This window comes from Meleagris gallopavo, chromosome 2 (assembly GCF_000146605.3).
Source record: "Meleagris gallopavo isolate NT-WF06-2002-E0010 breed Aviagen turkey brand Nicholas breeding stock chromosome 2, Turkey_5.1, whole genome shotgun sequence".
Classification (NCBI taxonomy): domain Eukaryota; kingdom Metazoa; phylum Chordata; class Aves; order Galliformes; family Phasianidae; genus Meleagris; species Meleagris gallopavo.
The window spans coordinates 52,285,691-52,306,040 of record NC_015012.2 but is presented as its reverse complement, the minus strand read 5'-3'; the positions used below and the strand labels follow the sequence as shown (position 1 = coordinate 52,306,040).

Below are 20,350 nucleotides of genomic sequence, written 5' to 3'. Positions count from 1 at the left end.
GAAGGTAAGCATACAGGGACGGTTTCACCCCACTTCCTATTCCCTCTCCTCATTGCCCCATTTGAAGAATGGAGTAGCACCCTGGGATCTAACGTCACCACATCTGCCATCATGCCAGTGTTGTCTGCCGGGGCAGCAAGCCAATATCCACCCCCCTTTGTGGTGTCCCTTGAATTATAGCCCACAGCAGAAGGGCTAGGAGAGAGTGAGCTGCAGTGACCCATTGCTGGGTGGAGTGTTGCTGGGATGCCCTTATCCAGGCATCTTTATGGAAAAACTCATTAACACCCTTACCTCCACCTCTGCCCTCAGGGAGCCCAGGTGGAGCCTGCTGAGCCATTCCACAGGATGCCCCAGGCCCACTATGAGCTGCACCCCAGCCCCTGGTCAGACACTGCGTAAGAGCACCCAGCCCCAACAGACTTAATGTTTCCTTCCCCGGGGAACAGCATTAACCTGTAACTTTTTAGGCATCACTTGATCAGCTGAGTAACAGCTATTAGCTTTGGACTCTAGGCATTTTTATGAGATATTGGTTCCAGGGCTTGTGGTTTGGCATCAAAAGCATATTATTCACACACAAAACAACTGCATTAAAATAACATTAGGGATCTGGCTGAAACTGACAAAACCTAGGAAACTCAGAATTAAGGCTGAAAGTATGTCCTTAACTCACCCACAGCATGCCTTTTAGAGCAGTTCATATTGCATGTGAAATCCCCTGGCGCTGGCCCCTACCCCAACAGAGCTGTGCTCAGCACAAGAATTTGGAGAAGAAATCAGGGCTGTGTCTCAGCCCAGGTGAGTCGTGGCCACTGCCACCTTCATGCCCTGGAGCCAGTTATCAACACCATCACTTTCACACTCCAAACCAGCCAGGGCTCTGCTCTGCCTTGTCCGGAGGGAGATGCTCACCACCCAGTCCCACCCCAGCAGGTGGCAGCTGTTACATGGCAAGCCAGGCCAAGGCTACAAGAAAGAAGGGGGCAGACTCTATCAGGGTCTACTGTGATAGGACAAGGGGGAAAGGTTTCAAACTAAAAGAGGGGAGATTTAGACTGGCTATAAGGAAGAAGTTTCCTTTACAATAAGGGTGTTGAGACACTGGCACAGGCTGCCTGGAGAGGTGGTGGATGCCCCGTGCCTGTAGTCATTCAAGGTCAGGCTGGAGGGGCTCTGAGCAACATGATCTAACTGTGGGCGTCCTTGTTTATTGCAGGGGAGCTAGACTGGATGACCTTTAAAGGTCCCTTCCAACTTATACAATTCTATGCTCAGGATTTCTGTGTGTCTGAAGCTATGGAGCTGTGTTTCCAACCCTTTCAGCAGCGCCACGACACTCAGAAGGGAGCTGCTGAAAAAACAGCACAGGCTGAGGAGGGCTTTGCCCAGCAAGCAGCCAGGGGTGGGACATGAACCTCCAACCCTCATGGCAACATGCGCCCATCTGCTGTTGATTTGCTCTGATTGATCAGAGTCGCACAGTGAGGATGAAACATACCCAGGGTAGGGACTGCTAGGTAACACCAGGACACTCCGGGCTGCAAAGGTGGGTTGGAGTAACGTAAGAGCAGCGAGGAGGAGAGAGGCCTTTCTGAAACCTGTTAGGGAAAATCCTTGGCCCAGAAAACACCTTCTAATGTTCCCTCTGTGGATTGTGTTACTGTGAGGGACTGCAGCCAAGACCTGGTGCGGGGGCACAGGTTGCTGCCACAGAAACTAAGGGGAAGAGGGGAACTCGACACGGCCATGTGCAGCTCTGCTGAAGAGCCTGCAGTCGGAGTCGGAGGACACCACCACCATGAGGACTTCACAGAATTTACATCATGGCATCTAGTGGCTGAAAAGTGCACAGAGGGTCCACAACAGCGTCACACGGTGAGTCAAAAGCAGCAACTCTGGGACATTCCCAATGAAAATACCTGCTGTGCTCCTCTCAAAGCCCAGCCTTTGGTCACTGGACATAAACATCAAAATCCTTAATTGGCTGCTGGCTTTCCAGAAGGTGTATCTGAGCTTAGGAAATGGTGATCAGTTGCAGCCATGTTCTCTGCAATAAGGAAAACAGCAGCCACAGGGGTATCAGAGGTCACATACTCCCAGAAAAGCTCCCTGCAGGTGCCCAGAACCCCTAGGAACAATTGCCAAGCCCTTGGAGATAGGACTAGCCCTTCTCTCTATAAGGCATTTTTTTTCACCGAATGGCCAAGTATCGCGTCCAGACTGCAGCTAAATCAATTCCTCTGAAAGCCTGCTTGAAATGAGTTTCACTTCTGCTGCTCTGCCTATTCCTTTTATTTATGAGCTCTGCCATCTTATAGGAAACAACCCAAGATGTTCATGCATGAGGCATCTCTAAGAGATAAATCTTGCTTATTTATTAATTTATTTATTTAAGTAACAAAAAGAAAAGTGTTCAGATTCCAAGGTTGCCATGTAAAAAGTGCACCTTAACAATATTGGGTGTGATTTTTTTTTCCTCAGTGAGGTGAGAAAGACATTTGCTATTCACGTCTTGGAAGCCAAACAAATAGCATAATTGTTTCCTTTCTCAGCAATGGCAAATGCATCTCAACTTAGCTCTGTGCTTTATACTTGTATCCTATAAACCAACACATTCCCTTGCAAAATGACATTTGCAACAGAGCACAAACACTGTGCTATACCTGGCACCAAGTCTGTGCTTGGGGTCACAATCCAGACCTTCTGGTGATAAGGTGGACACTCTGTTCTAAAAACTCTGTAACTAAGTTTACCATAGGATAATTCCAGTTTAATGTGTATGAAGCCTTTTAATGGAGAACAAACATTTTACTTACTGTGGGGTCACTTTCAAATGTAATTTAGGACTCCAGCAGCAGGTTTCCTTGGTCTTTTTTTAAAGCTGCTGAGTGTCTCTGTGTCTCAGGGAGTACAGCTTGTGTCACAGGTGCTCTCTGCTTCAGAAAGACAGGGCTTAAATGAGCTGGCATTCCCCAAAGTAGGGTATGTGCCCACAAAACACAAGTGATGACTGTATGTAAATAAACACTAATCCTCTGCTGCACTTCCTAAACCTAAGCCTAAAAGTAGAAAATAAAAAGAAAAATCTGCTCTGTGTTAGGCCCAGATCCTATCCATGTTGCACAGGTCATGAGCAAGGACAATGCTGTTTCTTGTTGCTTTTTTGTACTGCACACACGCTACCACAGAAGTGAGAGCAGCTGCTATCATATTTCTCCATATCATTTCAATTTCATCTTCTGTGCAAAATATCTTGAATTCCAAAGAGTCAGTGTGCAGGGGCAACTGGCACCTTGTGGGACAGTGTCAGTGTGACACGGCACAAAGCAAATCCCTGTGCCTTCCACTTCCAGTGGCTACAAGGCACTATGCATTGCCTTCTCTCCACATGAGTATACGCTCACCCTTTGGATTTCATAGGACAGATGTTCAAAGCTGCATAAATGAGTGTCTACAGAATGGTAAATATGTGTACAAAAACACGCAGCATGCTTACAGAAAATGATGGAAAACAGGCTTGGGTGCTTTTTCAGGCGCCACCTGGAAAGGTTGGCGACTTCACCTGTGCAATCTCCACAAGTAAATAAGTTTTCATTAGAAAACAATAGGAGTTGAAACTTTCAGGTATGTGCATGTCATTAAGCTCACCATGCCGCTTTAAAAATGCAGTTTAAATGGCAGGTAATTGTTTCCATATTAAAGAAAGCTTAAGAATGACTGACAAGATCTGCTTTTGCAGCTCTTATTTCTGCCAATCAAGCTACTGAGGACAAAAGTAAACAGCGCATATTTAGAAAATATATTTTTAAAGTTGGGCTTTGACTGAACAGTAACTTCACAAGAAAGTGAAGTCTCCCTAACTAGCTGTGACTAAAATACAGCAAACAAAAGTATTAAAAACCATGTAATGAAGAAACAAAGCTATGCAACCAAAAGACAGTTTCAACAAACAGACACCTGCACCCTCTTCCAGGCTTGGCATCAAAGCTGAATGCTTGGATCCAAGAGCTGATTAACTCTTTCCTCCCACCCTAGCTACCTCCCACTCATCTGCTCTTCCATAGTCCCTTCCTTATCTGTTTTTGCTGCCAGGTGGTCTGGCATTCACTTATCATGGCCTCAGAGAACTCTGCGATACAGAGGATTGGAAAAACAAACTAAATTCTCCTCCTGAGCCAGGTAGGTCCCCAGGTGCTTGTCCTCATTACAGAGATTGCTCTGGGAGCTGGATCCAGCTGGCAAAGGTTTCTCATTAAGATGGCAAGGCTGCAGATGTGAAGCTGGAGGGAAAGTACATAGCTGCTGAGTAGAGGTGGCCTTGGGGTGGGGGTTAAGGAGGTGAATGAAGTGCTTAAGTGTAGAGTTTTGTGGAGTTCTGTTAACTGTGAAAGTGGTATGCATTTTTAGTGCATTCAGGTTTGTATGGGTTTGGATTTACTTCCACTTTCTCTGCTCTGAAGACATTATAATCTTGTAAGTGTTAATTGTTGACTAGTTCTAGCATAGACTTAGGACAGGAAGAAGCCTGTTTAGGGTTGTTGGAGTTTGGATCTTGTGCAATATGTGGGAGTTGTGCTCCAGCTATTTTTCTGTTAGGTATATGAGGAAAGGCAGGGGGAGTAGGAAAAGCTCAGGCTTTGCTTATTTTTTTTTTATGCTGCAAGCAGGGTGGCTTTGTAGATGAAAAAGGATTTGAAGTGTTGGCCTGGAATGTTAAAGTCATGGGTAGCACTTGACAGCATTTTCTCTCTTAGGAGTATCTCAGGCATATGGGAAGGTGGTCAAGAACAGGAGCTGCTGCTACTGCCCTTTTGACAGGAAATAGTAGATGCCAATAGAATCAAGAACAGGATAAACAAATAAGATGCAGGACAATTGCAAGAGCTCTCAGAGTCCTGGTGTTTCAGGCCTGCAGAAGCTCTGCCTTGTGTACCAGGCTGCGGGGCTGCCTGAGGAGCTTTCACAAACAGTACTTTATGTGGCTTATTGCAAGCTGTGCAGCACTCACACAACTGCACAGTATTTACTAGTTGGAATTGTTGGGCCAGCTGGACCACAGTGCACACAGCTATGTGTCTTCCCAGAAGTCAGCAAGATGTGTGTTTGCACATCCCAGCAAGCTCTGCTTGTGAGTAGTTTAGCGGCCTCTTTCTCTTTTGACTCTGTGTATGGAAGGAGATGTGTTCTGTGTAACTTAGCCTAAAATGGCCAAACTACTCTCTGTACATTTCCAAGCGTCAGTAAGTCTAACAGTTGTGCTTATTCTGTGATAAATGGCAATAAGCACTGGCTGATGAAGCTGTTGTCTGTGAAGACAGCATCCATGTGTCCACTGATCCCTGTTGTCTCTTACTCTGTGCTGATGGCACGTGCCAGACCTCACGTTGTCTCAGTGCCAGCTGACCGCAGGATCCATCCAGCCGACCGCTTTGCGGTGATGAATTGCTGTATTTGCTGCTGGCTGCATATGGCAGGTCAGTATCTCTCCTGCGGTGAGCCTGCATTGCAGCTATTGCGTTCTGAAGAATGTACCTGGGAGGAGGGGATTGAAAATTAAAAAATAAAAAAAAAATGAGAAAGGACGCCCACACAGGTGAAATGATAGTAGGAAAAAATGAGAGGTTTTTTAGTCCTCAGCTCTATGGTGTGGTTCAGCTGAGGGCACAGGAAGGATCATCTGGGCAAACACAGATGAGCTGCCAGGCTTCAAAATTACCCCACCTCACCCATCCCTATTTCCTCCCATTGCAGAGAGTTTAAGATCTCCATGAAGGAAAATGATTATCGTTGAGTCACGCCAATAGCTGCGACGCTGGCTGCCTGCCCCCGCCAGCCTGCTGCACCACTTGTGTGCTAATGTTTGGATCCTAGTGATGGGAAATGAATGTCAGCCTGTACTCTCTTCATGCACCATTGAGCTGTGCTTATGGTCGCTTTTGGCAGCACCAAATCATCAAACAGATAAAACCATCAGTCTTTTTATTTCCAAACATTAACCTAACTGCTAATAAAGCACAGCTCATGTCATCCTTATGGACTCTGCAGAGCTGAGTCACACGATAAACAGGATCCGAATGCTGGAAAATGGCTCGTGCTTCTTCCTCGTTCTGCGGCTGGGCCTGCTGTGTGAGCGAGGCCTATCCGGAGGAGTTCTGCCTCAGGCCTGCATGCTACAGCTGGATGGGGAAGCTGGTGGAACTGGGTTCTCTCTGCCTAGCACAGCATGGGGCTGTGACCTGTGTGTTTTGGGGTGTGCACAGTGGGCCACTCAGCCTCAGCTCACGTGGGGAAGGCTTTCCAGGCCCCAGGGTGGAGGAAATGGAGCAATCCTCCCTCCCCACAGACTTTGCCTCCAGTGGCTTGAACATATTTTTCCCCAAACATCTCCCAGCGAAACTGGAGGGGTTTTGTAAATTCATTATGTCACGGAGGAATCTGTTTAATCAGCCGCCTTTCCCCAGAGGCGCTTTGTGCTTAATGAGACGCTTGATGGAAGGAATCAAAATTGGTTTATACGAGTTTAGCCTGAGAGCCTCCAGCCAATGTATTACTGAGTGCACTGTAATTTAGAGGGGTAAACAGAGAGGCTGAGCAGTTATCACCCTGTTTGCTTGAGGTCAGTGGCAGGGGTGAAAGGTAAAACCTGGAGCTCTGCACTGCACCATCCCTCTCCTAGGTGTCATTGTGATAAATGGCACAAGTCTCTGTGCTACCAGGAGCCTGCTCCCTGCTGCTGGTGTGATCTGTTGGGCTCTCTTCTTCCCCAGTGCAGTTTGCAGTCATGCAGCAAGGCACGTTCTTGCTTAGCTTAAGTCTCAGGATGTCTCACTAACTCAGGAAGTATCCATCTGAGGCATACAGCATGTATGTAGAAATGGCATCAGAAACACAGTGAGCTAGATAGTGGGACGCAGAGCTGCAGCGTGGAATAGTTCCAACTTTAGGTCCAAAATCCATTATTAAAATATTCCCCTGTGAAATTAATGTACAAAGAGCAATCCTTTGTTTCCTCTTCACATCCACATTCTTTAGCTGCCTGTACTAACCACCAGATTACCTTGTGACCTGCCCTCCTGTAGTGGGCCAGCTCTGTGGCTACCAGGCCTTCATCATTTAGCCCTCTTTTTTTCTTTTCTTTTTAATTTATCCTGAGAAAGACAAGACTGAATTATCAACAGAAGTGGAATTTCACACTGACAAATATGTTTAGTTACTTTTCCAAGCACCCATGATGCATCTTTTCTCTGTGTCATTCTGTTTAAAGCTAGTGGTTTATTACTCACCTGAGAATAGTTTATAATTTTGTATAATTGTTTCTGGGATGTAAGTATGTAGATCTTGGTGCAGTTAAGATATGGTTGGTTTGTGTGAACTGCTTAAGATATGTAGCTTAGAATAAAAAGCTTTTTTTTTTCTCACAAAGATGATGTTTAATGGACAAAAAAATAGATGTACATTCATCACATCACATTTATTTTACTTTCGACTGTTAGAGTTGATGGTCTATGTAATGTATCCATTTAAGGTTTTTTAATACAAATACAAATTTATGAGAATGCCTCTTACCATCAATCTTTAACACGTTGTCTAGAGATTACTTATGAGCTATTGGTATCTTTCCCACCTTCTTCCTCTTTTTAGTTAAAGTTTAAAATGACTGCAGACAAAAGCACAATTTAGAATGGAATTGATTTTACATCATCTGGTTCCACTTGATATGATATTAAGGTATTAGAGAATTGCATCATCATCTCTTGCTGTGAAGTTGCATTATGTTCCGCAGCCCTGGCTCACTTAATAGTGCTTCAGTAGTACATGCTTAATTGCTCAGCAAATGACACAACATGTGAAGAAATAGTACCTAAAACATGATTTATCTCTCTTCAGGCAAAGACACTGAGAACTGGATCATCAGCCTTCATTATTCTTACGGGAACACAGGCGGATCTGAAAACTGTGGTCAAGTCAGATGCTAAGCACACTCAGAACATGCACCTTTTATTAAAGGTACATCAGCTCTGTCAGTCAAGCTCAAGCCTGAATGTCTTCTTAAAACTACACAGGTCACAATGTATTAACATATGCATCCTGTGGAGAAGAGGTTCCTTGTGGCTCTGAAGACATGTACTCTGGGCAGGCTGGGTGCTGGCATGATTACCAGAGATCAGTGGGCTTGCTGTATGCTCACTGTAGGGAGCAGGTGTATGCAGCCGGGTGAAAGCAGTATGTGATTTCAGTGGGGTACAGTGGGACTTGTAGGGGAAGAGGGAAGAAGGGGCTGGATAGAGAGAAAAAGTGTTTTTACAGATGAGGTCTCCCACTGTGAGTCTACCTGGAGTGGAGAATCTTGCCAACACAAGCATTGGTTCACAAGTGTCTAGAAAGTGGCTAGAACTGTTGCAGAGCAGAGTATAGTAGACAATTTTTTTAATAGCTGGGTCTTACATGGCACAAAGACTGCCTCCAGTCCAAGCTCAAACTTTGGCATACCATACTTTGAGTCTCTCCAAATGCAGAATGAATTAAAGATGGACTACTGTAAAGATCAGTAGAGCATTAAGGTTGTGTGGCGATTTATAATTACTTCTTGTGCCTTCCTCTCTGCTTTGAGTAGAGATAGTCTGGTACAGCCTGTTGTAGAGGGTAGAACGAGTTCAGTCCCTTTGTTCTCCCTCCAGAAGAGCTGAAATGCAGTAACCTGACCTCCAACGTCTTCCCTGATTACATCTGTCATTTTTAAAATTAATTCAGATCACGTTATCTTTTTTTTTTCTGTATTCCACTGCATCCATTCCTCTTGCCTCTTCCTCATAATAATTAATAAAACAAACAAACAAACAGGAAAAAAAAACAGCCTAACACATGGTTTTTACAGAAGAAAACTAGGAAATAGGACTGTAAGCAAAACAGGCTGCCAAGTGTGCCCCACACATTTCACAGGATCAGGGCTTTAATGATGTTGTATGTTAGTGTTTTGCATATGTGGTGCATTGATTTGCCGTATCTTTGGGGTTTATTTAATTTTTTTCTTTCTAGGCCATTTTTTCCCAGTCTGCTTTATTTCTCACCTTTTTCTTTTGTTGGAAGAAAATAAGCACATTTTATAGGCCAAACTGAAGTATCCTGAAATTGCATGAAATGCTATCCCTGGAAGGCACTCCTTGAAAAGTGTTAAGACAATGGTAGCCTAGTTCAACCAAGTGTCTAAGGTGTCTCACGTGGTATAGTCAAACTGTCTGTAAGAGGAGTCTAAGTTCATTCATGAGTTCAAATTTTGTGCGCTATCTATACAGCTTTTGTGTCCAACATGGCTGCAGGCTATGCTTCGAAAGATATCTGAAGAGAAATGTCCACGACTCTCCTAGGTGGTGTGGATGAGTCATGCATGAGCAGACTACAGTCCATGCCACTAGCATGTTCAGTAAGCCTTGCATTTCATTTGTAGGGTGTGGCTGGCCCAAAGCAGAGTTCCTTTATGATACACAGAGGAGCTAAGAGTTGATAGCACAGAAGGGAACGTGACATAGTGGATCCCAAAACTCGCAGTGCTCTTCACCTCCCAGTGCTTTTGAACACTTAAAAAGGCTTAAAAACCTTTCCATGTTCCTTGCCTTAGAGTGGAATAGTCTCAGAATCCCAAGGAGAATCCTTAATGTTGCTGATTTTATTGATTCATCAGCTTAGGTTCCAAATGTTACAGTTCTAAATTATCAAACTGTATGGTAATGAGGAAGCAGTATCGTGAGGGTCTCTTGCTTAATGTGATTCAAGTGCACAACTCCTTTGTACTTATATTTCTATGGGAAGCAGAAGTAGAGAATCTTTTGCTTACAAAATGGTGGAAAAGCAGAGAAATTAAGAGCCATGAGGAAATGTCTGGGAACTTCTGGCAGTACAGTTCAGGAAGGAAAGCACAGGGTGTTATGCTATTTTTGTGTACGGTCATCTGTTGTACGAGCTACAAACCCTGCGGACTTTAATGATGTCTCCTTTGAATTCTGAAATCCTGTAACTAATCTGAGTCGTTTGCACAGCTGAACAGACTCAAGGTCTCTTAAGTAAATTGGAAATACCTATAATTCTGCAGGAAATTAGAGACAGTTAGATAGTCCCATAGCAGAGGAAGAAATAAAAAAGGAGCTATAAAATCTCTGGTCTCTGGGAAAGCTCTGGGTGAAGATGACTTGGTAATAGAATTTTCAAAACTCTTTCAGTCTTACTTGGCTCCTGTCATCTGGAAAAATTTTCAAAAGGCCAAAGAGAAAGGGTTCCATTTCAGCATTAATTGCAGTGTTGGGTTTTCTTAACCCTCTTTCCTAGGAAATAACTCATTGATGCACCATTTGCAATAATTAAATTACAGGCCAATTCTTTTGACTAATGTGACTCAGAAGACAGGTTAAAATAGCATTTAGAAAAATTCTAAACAGCATACCTTATGGACAAGAATTTAGCATATGTCTTGAGGTTCACATTAATCAGAAAGCTGCTCAGAGTCTATGGCCTGTTATTATAATTTGCTATTTTTAAAATTCTCTGAAGTAATCAGAAAATCAACCAGCTCAACAGCCCTAAAGAGGGCTGCTTCCCACCCACCAGCAGTGGCTGACTTCACTGTTGACATAAAAACCATGAAGATCTCAGTCTAGTATTCTGCCATGTAATTGTATCCTTAATTTTGGCCTTGTTGAAAGTCTGCTGGAAAATTGAGCTCGTGTGTCCTCATTAGAAGCAATTCATATGTAAATCATGGAAGATATTTTTTAAACTTGAAGAAAGAAAACATCCCTGCCTCAAACATTCTGCAGGCTCTTGCTCCTCTTGTGGTTCCTGTGTGGCTGTGACTCTTGGCAAATCTGATGCAGTGTGAGGGTTGCTGGCCACACTTTTGGCTGCTCTTGCCTTAGCTGCTGGAGAAAGCATCTGTCAAGAGACATTACCTTTTGCTGACCTTGGCTCAGTCAGTGCAAAGACATGAGACAAACTATGCTATCTTCTATGCTCATATGCCTGGCATATACCCATGGAAGGTGCTTCTCTCTCTTGAGTCAATAGTAGCCATCTGGTTTCAGCTTTTATGCATATAAGAAGGCTCATTTTTTGCTCTTCTACATGCAAAAATAAGCTGAAGTGGCAGCTTAGCAGTAGTGGAATGACATCCTAGTGTTAAAATAGAGTAACTTTGAAAACGTATTAAATAAGCAACAGTTGGATGAGTTTTCTGGACAATAAAATTGATAAAGAAGCATATGAGGTAACAGCCAAGTGCTTGTGTGAGAGTATGACTTTGATAAAATGCAGGCACCTGTTTCTTCTGAGTATTTCTGGATCTGGAAATGGAAGTTATTGGTAGTACTGAAGGCGTTGACAGCTATTCAAAAGTGTAAAGGAATGTCAAGTCCTGATTGTGATTTCTGTGCTTTTCTATTGGATGAGCTCAGTCCACTCACACTCTTAACTGATCCTGAAAAGCAATGTGTCTGAGGTATTTGTCTCTCAGAAAGGTGAGGGTGAGTCTCTGCTGCTCAAAAATGAATTTCAAACTATTGCTGAAGTTTCCTATTGGTGTCATCTTACTATAAACGTATAAAAATACGGAAGAGTGGAACTGGGTTGCAGAGGATGAAATTCAGATTGATTAAAAATTGTTTATCAAAACCCTCTGGTTTTTGTTGAATAAATAATCCTACATGGAAAAGAGGAAAAAAAAAAAAGTCCAAGGTAATATGTGAGGTAGGTAATTGTTTATTGTTCATGAATTGTCCAGTTCATTGCAACAAGAAATTATAGCTGCTTGAAATCCAACCTTGTGCCCAGAAAACGTGTAAAAGCACAGCTGGCCCTGTCTGGACTGGAAATCTTTAAGACTAATGGCAAAGACTTTATTTTGAGAGAGTATCTAGCTTCAAAAATGAATAGGGGCTGCATGTTCCAAATGTCACCTGTCAATTTAACAAATGGCAACTATATACACATCTTAATGCCAGATTGCCGTTTCATTAGGCTCATTGTGGCTTATCTATAGCAACTGGCATTCTAGCAGCAGCAGCAGAAATACAGGAGGATAGAGACTCCTGATCACTGCTGTTCCTCAGCTACATGGAGCATACTGCTTTTGGAATACAGGAAGAGAGAAAAAGGGCCCAAAATGGAAAAAATGCCCAGCAAGATGGAGAAGGAGGCACGTTCTTCAGTACAGCTGTGCTGCACTTAGTCTAACACCCCATAAAGATAGGGTGAGAGGTAATGGCCTCACGTTGTGCCAGGGGAGGTTCGTGTTGAATATTAGGAAACATTTCTTCTCAGAAAGAGCAGTGAGTCATTGGCACAGGCTGCCCAGGAAGGTGGTGGAGTCACCATCCTTGGAGATGTTCTAGAAATGTGTGGATATGGCTCTGAGGGAAATGGTTAGTGGGCATGATGGGAATCGGTTGGACTAGATGATCTTAGTGATCTTTTCCAACCTTAATAGTTCTGTGATATACTTGACCCAGCTTCAAGCCATTGCAAGTCTATTCCCAAACTGCCCTCTGCTGTGCAGAACAACAGCTCCACAAGAACTGTGCAAACCCATAGTTAAAAATCCCCAAGCTGCAGCTGCCCACGCCAAAGCTGGCAGATCTTCTCAGTGGTAGAAATGCCACTGAAGTGTCCTACAGCGTAAGTAATCAAGGTTTTGTTGCAACCATTGCAGAGAGCTTTCAGCCCACCCTGTTGTCAGTGGCAGCTCAGACATCCTTACGGAGCTCCCTGACAGGATAAACACATTTAAATATTAAAAAGTGCACTTGCCAGGTACCATTCTGAGTGATTCATTCAGACTGCTGCTGCCAGTATAAGTGCTGCACAACATGTCTGGAAATATGTTGCAGAGTGGATGGATTTCTTAGAAAAACACTCATTCGCTATCTGCAGACTCAAGGTTAGTAGTAACAGACTGGTCATTGCACAAGTGGAGGGTTTCCGAGCTGAGTAACTGAGCTCAGGGGTGAGGCCAGAACTGGGAAGGCAGTTAGGTAATTTTGTTTCCAGGCTAAACCTCTTCATTTGCTTGTACAGAGTATTCGTGGGAGTTTGCTCAGGGATTTGTACATGGAGAACACAAATGACTGTTCCCCTGTTGCAGAGCACTCCCAACAGTTGCAAGCTGCTTCTCGCTGGGAGTCCCCTGTTCCAAACAGTGATCGCAGTCACAGCAACACAGCTGCAGTGGGGACACTCCATCCCCTGACAGCTCTGCATGCTGCGGCCAGGCCAATCTGCTCCCCTGCAACATGCATCCGTAGGGTTTGGAGGGAAATGGTGTACCACAGAATCACCAAATGGCTTGGGTTGGAAGGGACCTTAAAGATCATCCAGTTCTAACCCTCCTGCCAAGGGGGTTGTAGATACATACAGGTTTCTACATCCATGTTCTTATTTTCATTTTACTTTCTTTCATTGGGTGTGTGAAAAAAGCTGGTAAGCCATTGAAGTCAGTGTCCTCACAGCCAGTTGCTTCAATGCATGCCTGTTTTTTCCAGCTGTATCATGTGGTTTAATAAAAGGTATTGCCTCTCCCAACAAATCTTGTTTCCCTCACCAGTATGTCTGCGCTGATAATGACACAAACTACTGCAGCTTTAATGGCTACATCTCAGACTTCAAAAGGAGAAAGTCAGAATCAAAGTCGTGTCAGTATTTATTGCACTGGTTCCTTTTATGCGGAGAAAGCTATGAAGATTACAGAAGTGCCCCAACAAATCTTCCACCATATATAAGTGTGAAATCCTGACACCAAAAAAATCAGTGACTGAATAATTCTTCCCATCAGCACCAGGATCTGAATCATTTCATCATTTCAGAAATGGCCCCAGCACCTCAAGCAGCTCACACAAGCACCACATGAGCTGAGGTTGGCAAGGGTAAGCACAGCTCAGGTCACGGTGCTGCTCCTCAGCCAGAAAGTGCTGCAGAGCCCAAACTGCTGCCCTGGTTTGCCAGCAGAACTGACAGGGAAGGGCAGAGTTAATTACACCGTGCCACGCATTTAAGTCTACAGAGCCCCTGATTTTATGTTTTCCTCCTATTCTAATCGCTTAGATTTCTAGAAAACAAAGTAAGGCACCGTGTAAAACATCACTATGGAAACATCACAGGCTCACTCGCACTTGACTGCCAACTACCTAACTGAAGTTTTACATCCTCTTGGATCACTGCTGGCCATCTGCTCTCCTTCAAACTTCTCTGAGTTCTTTATATCCCTGAAAAGTTCATTTTTAGAAAGGAGGGAGGAGGAAAACGAAAGGGGAGAATCCAGCATTCTTGGCTATCGCAGAGCTATTGTGAAAAAGGAAGATAAATTCACTTTGGGGCAGCCCCTTAAAAAGACAAAGCTCCGTGTTTTGTAATTCTGCAGAAAACACCCCATTTTGAGATGCACTTCCATGATAAGGGTATCTATTGGCAGCCACAAGGCAAAACAAATAAACAGCTGCTTCTAGTACTCTGGCACTAATTGTCTTCCTCTCTCTTTCTCTCATTTAGTGTCAAATGTATTTTCTTCTAAAATGTAACAGTTACTGCCTACACTGGAGTTGCTGGCTGCAGGCTCCCCGGTCTTTCTCCAAACAAAACACAGGAATAGATTTCCTGCCAAGCACTGGAGAAGTTTGAAGACCTCAGTTTTTAAAAATACAATCTTTTTATCAGTGCCCTGAGCCTGCCAGAGGTAATTATGGGCCACGGTGCATTTACATTAATGCGCAGGACCTACAGACGTTTCAAACGCTTAATGGAGAAACTCCATAAAAGCACATATTGAAAAATAAATTAATTAAATTAAACTGTCATGTAAAGATATCACTTAATTTTACAGAGCGGAAGGCGCTCTTAATGGGAATGGAATGGATCAGTGAGCATTTCAAAACCCAAAGCTATAATTTAAAATCAGCCTCTCTTCTAGTGTGCGAGTCACAAGACATATTTATTATAGCCTTGCATTGTCGATTGTAATTGGTTTAGCAGAGACAAAGCCGCGTTGCTTTGCTTCCTTGCCCTCCTAGCTGGGTCAGTGTTGTTTGATGTCAGACTATTGACAAGCAAACCAAACGCTGAAATAAAATCGTGCACATATTGGATGAACTGGCAGAAATGCAGTCCAAAGTAAACGTAATGCTGAAGCCTACGTAAGTTATTTATCTGGTAGCAAGGGAAAAAATGTGAGGTGAAGCATTTCAGCTTCTTTAAATAAATCAGTTGGATCTATTTACTGCTGTTCTTCAAGCCTGCTATGTGCCAACAGACACCAATTGATGTAAATAAATTAAATAAATAAGTGAAAATGAATACCGTCATTTATAAGCTGCTGCTCTGAGCTTTCCAAGTGGCAGTACAGTAACAAAGAAGATCGTTGCACCTGACAGTTTTTCAGGGCTATAGCTAAAGCCTTAGGTCCAGGCCCCCAGCAAGCAGACAGCAACAGTCCTTCCAGGACAACATCAGCATGGCAACCATTGGTTCCTGGGGTGCTTCTGGGTGGTTTGCTGCAAGATATGATGTGGCAGCAACAGTTATAAAGCAAGCCTGTGTTTCTGCAGTCATAAGCAACTGTCTCGTTCTTAAATAAGCATTCCAAAGGTTTAATTTTTTTTTCTTACCTTGTTCTTCCTCTGTTTCATAAATTCTCTTTCTTGTAAGCTCACTTTCTGCTCTGAGCCACTGAGTCTGGTGAAGTGATCTGGTAATAACTGTCATGGCATCCTTCTGCCTTCTTCCTGTCCATGCACTGAGGTTAGCAATGGTGATGTTTGAGGCTGAACTGCGAGCCTCCTGCTCACATAAAGAGCTGCAAGAGCCACTATTGCTGTGGTGGGAGCATGGCAGTTTGCAGGTAGAGGAACAGTGCTGAGCAGAGGTGGAAGAGGTAAGGGAGTGACTGCACACATGCCAGCTGCCAAGACATCACTGTGGTTCTCCTGAATGACTGCTCTTTGAGCACAACTTGTTTCTTTAGTACAAATACCTGTGCATCTGCATTTGTTCTTGCTCACATAGGTAATGGGATTTTAAGGAGAATGGACTTGAAGTGTAATTTTTCACCGCTCTATTCCCTAAAGTACTTATTATACTTAGGAAAACATCCAGATGTGTCTTCCAATACTGCTGCAAATGGTAAACAGAGACATCTTTTATAGCCTTGATGTAATACATGGCGTTTTAGCTTGCTAAGTGATCTCTCTTTCTTGTCTCCTATCTAAAATGCAAATGATTGTCCTTGATAGCTCTGGACAGAAACTTTATTTTTGACACCTTCAGTCTCCCTCAGCTCTGAACAGGATTTAAACTGTTTTCAAGTGACAGGTTACCCCTGGTTCCTATTAAAAGTATTTCTATTCCACCTGTAAAGACTGCAGAATTAGATGCAGCTTTTAAAAGTTTTCTTAACAGTGATCTTTCTGCTCATTTCTGTGGCTCCTACTGACACAATGTGCAAATACCAACAACGTTCTCTGAAACAACGCACTGGGGAAGAAAAGCTTTCTTTGCTGCTCAGCAGCCCAGGTGCTAAGAGACTTAGGTTATGGCCCAAAACAATACATAGGCTTCAATTCTTACTGCCACTGATGTCTGTGACAAGTTCAAAGTCTGGAGTCTTCCTTTGATTTGAACTTTAGATACTTCATCGTTTGAAAATGTTAGTCTGCTATGAGAACTGAATGTATGTATCTGCACAAAAAAATAGCTAGCTGATGTTACTAATAAAATACCACAACCACAGGTGTGAATGTTTATTTGCAAGAAAAGTCACTGCATGTAAGTAAAAATAGTCTTTTTCTAAACAGCTCCTCCAGCATAGCTGCCTTTTTCATGAGCCCTTGCAGCCCTGAAGCTAAAGGAATCTGTAATTGAAGTCATAACTTCTTTTGCCTATGGAAAGTACTCGAGAGCAATGTACTGGGCACTGCTAAGTAATGGTCACTGGGTCAGGAGTATGGGACAGGTCACAGACGTGATTCTAATTCTAATTTATTAGGAGCAATGGTGTCAAAATAATATTTGTAATGTTCTTTAAGAAAAAAAACACACACACAAAAACACACTTCTGAGCATTCTTGTTTGAAATATCCAAGAGGTTTAATTGTACTTGACTTCTGTAGTTACAGAATTATAACTACTGTTTCACATTAAAAAATAAAAAAAGACATTTCTTAAAATGCTAAATATCAACTCTAAGCCACAGGTAAGTATCCACTAAGAGCAATATAATCAAGATTGTACTGAGCTTGTATTCTTAATTCATTAGTGGAACTGTAAGGCCCTCTTCTGGATTATAAATTATTGCATGGCCAAGCAAAGTACATGGAAAGATAAAAGCAACCAGCACTAGGAAGAGATACAGCATCTCACGGACATTTCATTCTTACTATTACCAATTTCACATTCTCGTTTTCCTATGTGTGTGCCCATTTCAGTTACTACAACTTAGAAGCTGGGAATAACTCCAACTTCTTAACAGATTCTTAACAATAAAGCATTTCTTATCCTAATATTCATGAGAGGTTTCACATCTTCTGCAACTCTGTATGAAAACACTGCTTTCTGAAAAGCCAAACGGTGCTTGCTTATGCTCATTAGCAGTAGCATATACAAATTTTGCACATGCTTCTGTAGTCTATTTGACTTTGTGGAACTTGTTTGAAAATCTGGTGTATGCTAGAGGAAATGTTCAAAAAGAACTGCTACAATGGTGTTATCTGAAATCTTCAAGGACTGTCCTGTACCTTACATGCCTTTTGACTCAACCTACACACAAAAACTGTGAAGGTCTTACGCAGTCTTCCAAGAGATTTACTTACTTGCCTAAGCAAACATTTGAAAAGCAAGATGCTTCTCCAGACAGAAGGAAAGAAAATACTCTAAAATGTGCTGTGCAGAACGGCATCATTATAATGGATCCATCTGGCTGTAAACAATGCAACCTGGACTGTGAATTTTCCTCTCACTCATGAACAGTCACTTATTCTTCTGTTTGGGAATGTATAATAACAGGAAATCACAGACATACATAGAGATGTAGGAAAAGGCAGCATCTTATTAGTAAAAATGCTTTACAGAACACACTTAATATAGTTTTATTTGACTGTACAATTCTGAGAAAGAAACGCACCGAAGAAAGCTTCACGTATCGTTTTTGTTTTTGTACACCTCTAACTCCTGTCACCGTAGGACTACTTACGATTGTCCTTTTTCCGTACTTTTGATTTTGGTGCTACAAAAAAAGAAACAGGGAAAAAACATCAGAAGTGAATTACAAGACACGAGTGCCAGCATTGTCTTCAGTTACATTGTGGGATCAAAATAGATCCGCTAATGTGAAACCTACCATTGGGATTTTCTTGTCTGTAGAAAGCTTTTAACATCTCCACTGCGTCTTTGGCACGATAACCACCAATGCACTGTTCAAATTACAATGGTGAGAATCTGAGAATTACACAGTCCATGTTTCACAATAATGTCTTAAGTAAAGAATAATTGTACTGTCTAAACTCTACTGTACTGTCTATTCTGCTAATTTAATGCGCGCCTTTAACTACTTGAAGGTCACAAAATTTCCTTTCCAGGTTCCTAATACATTTTAAAAATACCACGTTGAGGCTCAGTAGAGTATATAATTTCTCTAGTAACTTAAAAGTTACAAGAATGTTCCCCTTTTTTCCTCTGAACATATAGAAAAATTAAATATCACATGCCGCTGTCAGCAAATGAACACTTGCAGTTTGGATTCTACAAATTAATTCGGATGGTAGTCTGACAGAAGGATGCTTAAGACATTAATAGTAGACTGCCAAAGAGTACTGTCCACTGACTGAAATTCTTTATGAGCCTTGAGCCTTTAGTGTTTATTTACAATGCTGAATTTTATTATTTTTTACATTCACTAAATCATACATGTTAAGTGTGGAAAAAAACTCTTGTCAATACTCAGGTATAACACAGGATAATCTACAGTTGTTTATAACTTAATAAATGTAAGGCTATAGTTAATCTCTACATATGCATATGTATGCATAGGCCTTTAGGTATGTAAGTATAATGCCATAAACCGTCTACAATTATGTATACTATACTTCTGTTGAACACTTGCCCAACCTTTCTTAAATGAGGAAGGTGCCTCTTTCTCTCCAGACACCGTTCCAGTGATTTTGTAAAACTTATTGTTCAGAAAAGCTTCCTCATGCCTAAAATAAATCTCCTCTGCTACTTTTGTAGCCCGTGTTTATTTTGAGATTTGAACTATATGAAGTAGATCTAAGGTAATGCATTTCACCTTATATATGTATGGACTGAGAACACAAACACATCATACACTCACTTCCAGTGGCTCAGCTAAAAAACAACAGCCTAGTAAATTGCTGTTAGTTGATCTCTGTTGTATGTTTGTACAGTATGCAGCTTAAAACAATTTTTTCCTTCTCTCCCTCTGTAGAATACAGTTACTGTTCTAAGTAATGCACATCTTTTAGATACATTTATTCCTTACTTTGTACCATGAGTATAATTCTTTCCTTTCCTCTCTGATAGATCCTTTTAAATAATTTATGACTGTTATCAGGCTTTCCCTCAGTTTTCTCTAAGGAGTTAATTTTTTGTTTTCTTGTTCAGTCTAGTGTACTTGACATCTGCTCCTCTTCCACCTGGGTCCCCTTAAACTGATCCATAATATTCTCAAAGCATACTAACCAGGCCAGGCACAGTATATTAGCTGAAAACAAAGGAAAACATTTTATAGCTTACTTCAAATGGTTCTCCTGTGTCTGCAATATCATCAGAGGAAATGCTCAAAACTGAGCCACAACCTCCAAATCGCTCATTTCGACAGCCATATACAACTCGTGGAATTTATGTGAACGAGTTAAGGTATGAAGTGAATGCAAGCAGGACATAAAGTAGCCTGATTCAAGTACTCATTAAATTTTACTAAAACGTGCTTGTACTTTTCAAACTAAGTTAGTTTGCACTGTAATTCCTCCCTTCTAAAGCCAAAATTAACTTCTGAATAATCTAAGATGCAATGCTGAAGTTGTACATTCAGTGTTTCTCAGAAGATAAACGTGAATCCCAAAACATATAAAGCCATGTAACACTGTTCAAAACCCAACACTGAACTGAGATCATCCTATGTTATGTACTAACATATTTCTAAAGTGTATTTTTATATCCTTGACAGGGTGAGGGAGCTGGGCTTGTTCACCTGGAGAAGACAAGGCTGCGGGGTGACCTCACTGCAGCCTTTCAGTACCTAAAGGGAGCCTATAATGGGAGGGGAGTCAACTCTTTGAAAGGGTGGATAACAGCAGGACAAGGG

General features: G+C 42.2%; 1 long non-coding RNA gene across 1 annotated transcript; it reads left to right on the top strand.

The window, feature by feature from the left end:
- Positions 1 to 1,195: 1,195 nt before the first annotated feature.
- LOC109366079 lies at positions 1,196 to 17,339 on the top strand. Its single transcript, XR_002112128.2, has 3 exons — positions 1,196 to 4,476; positions 5,380 to 5,477; positions 5,755 to 17,339. It is a non-coding gene; the product is annotated as an uncharacterized LOC109366079 (long non-coding RNA).
- Positions 17,340 to 20,350: the final 3,011 nt, after the last annotated feature.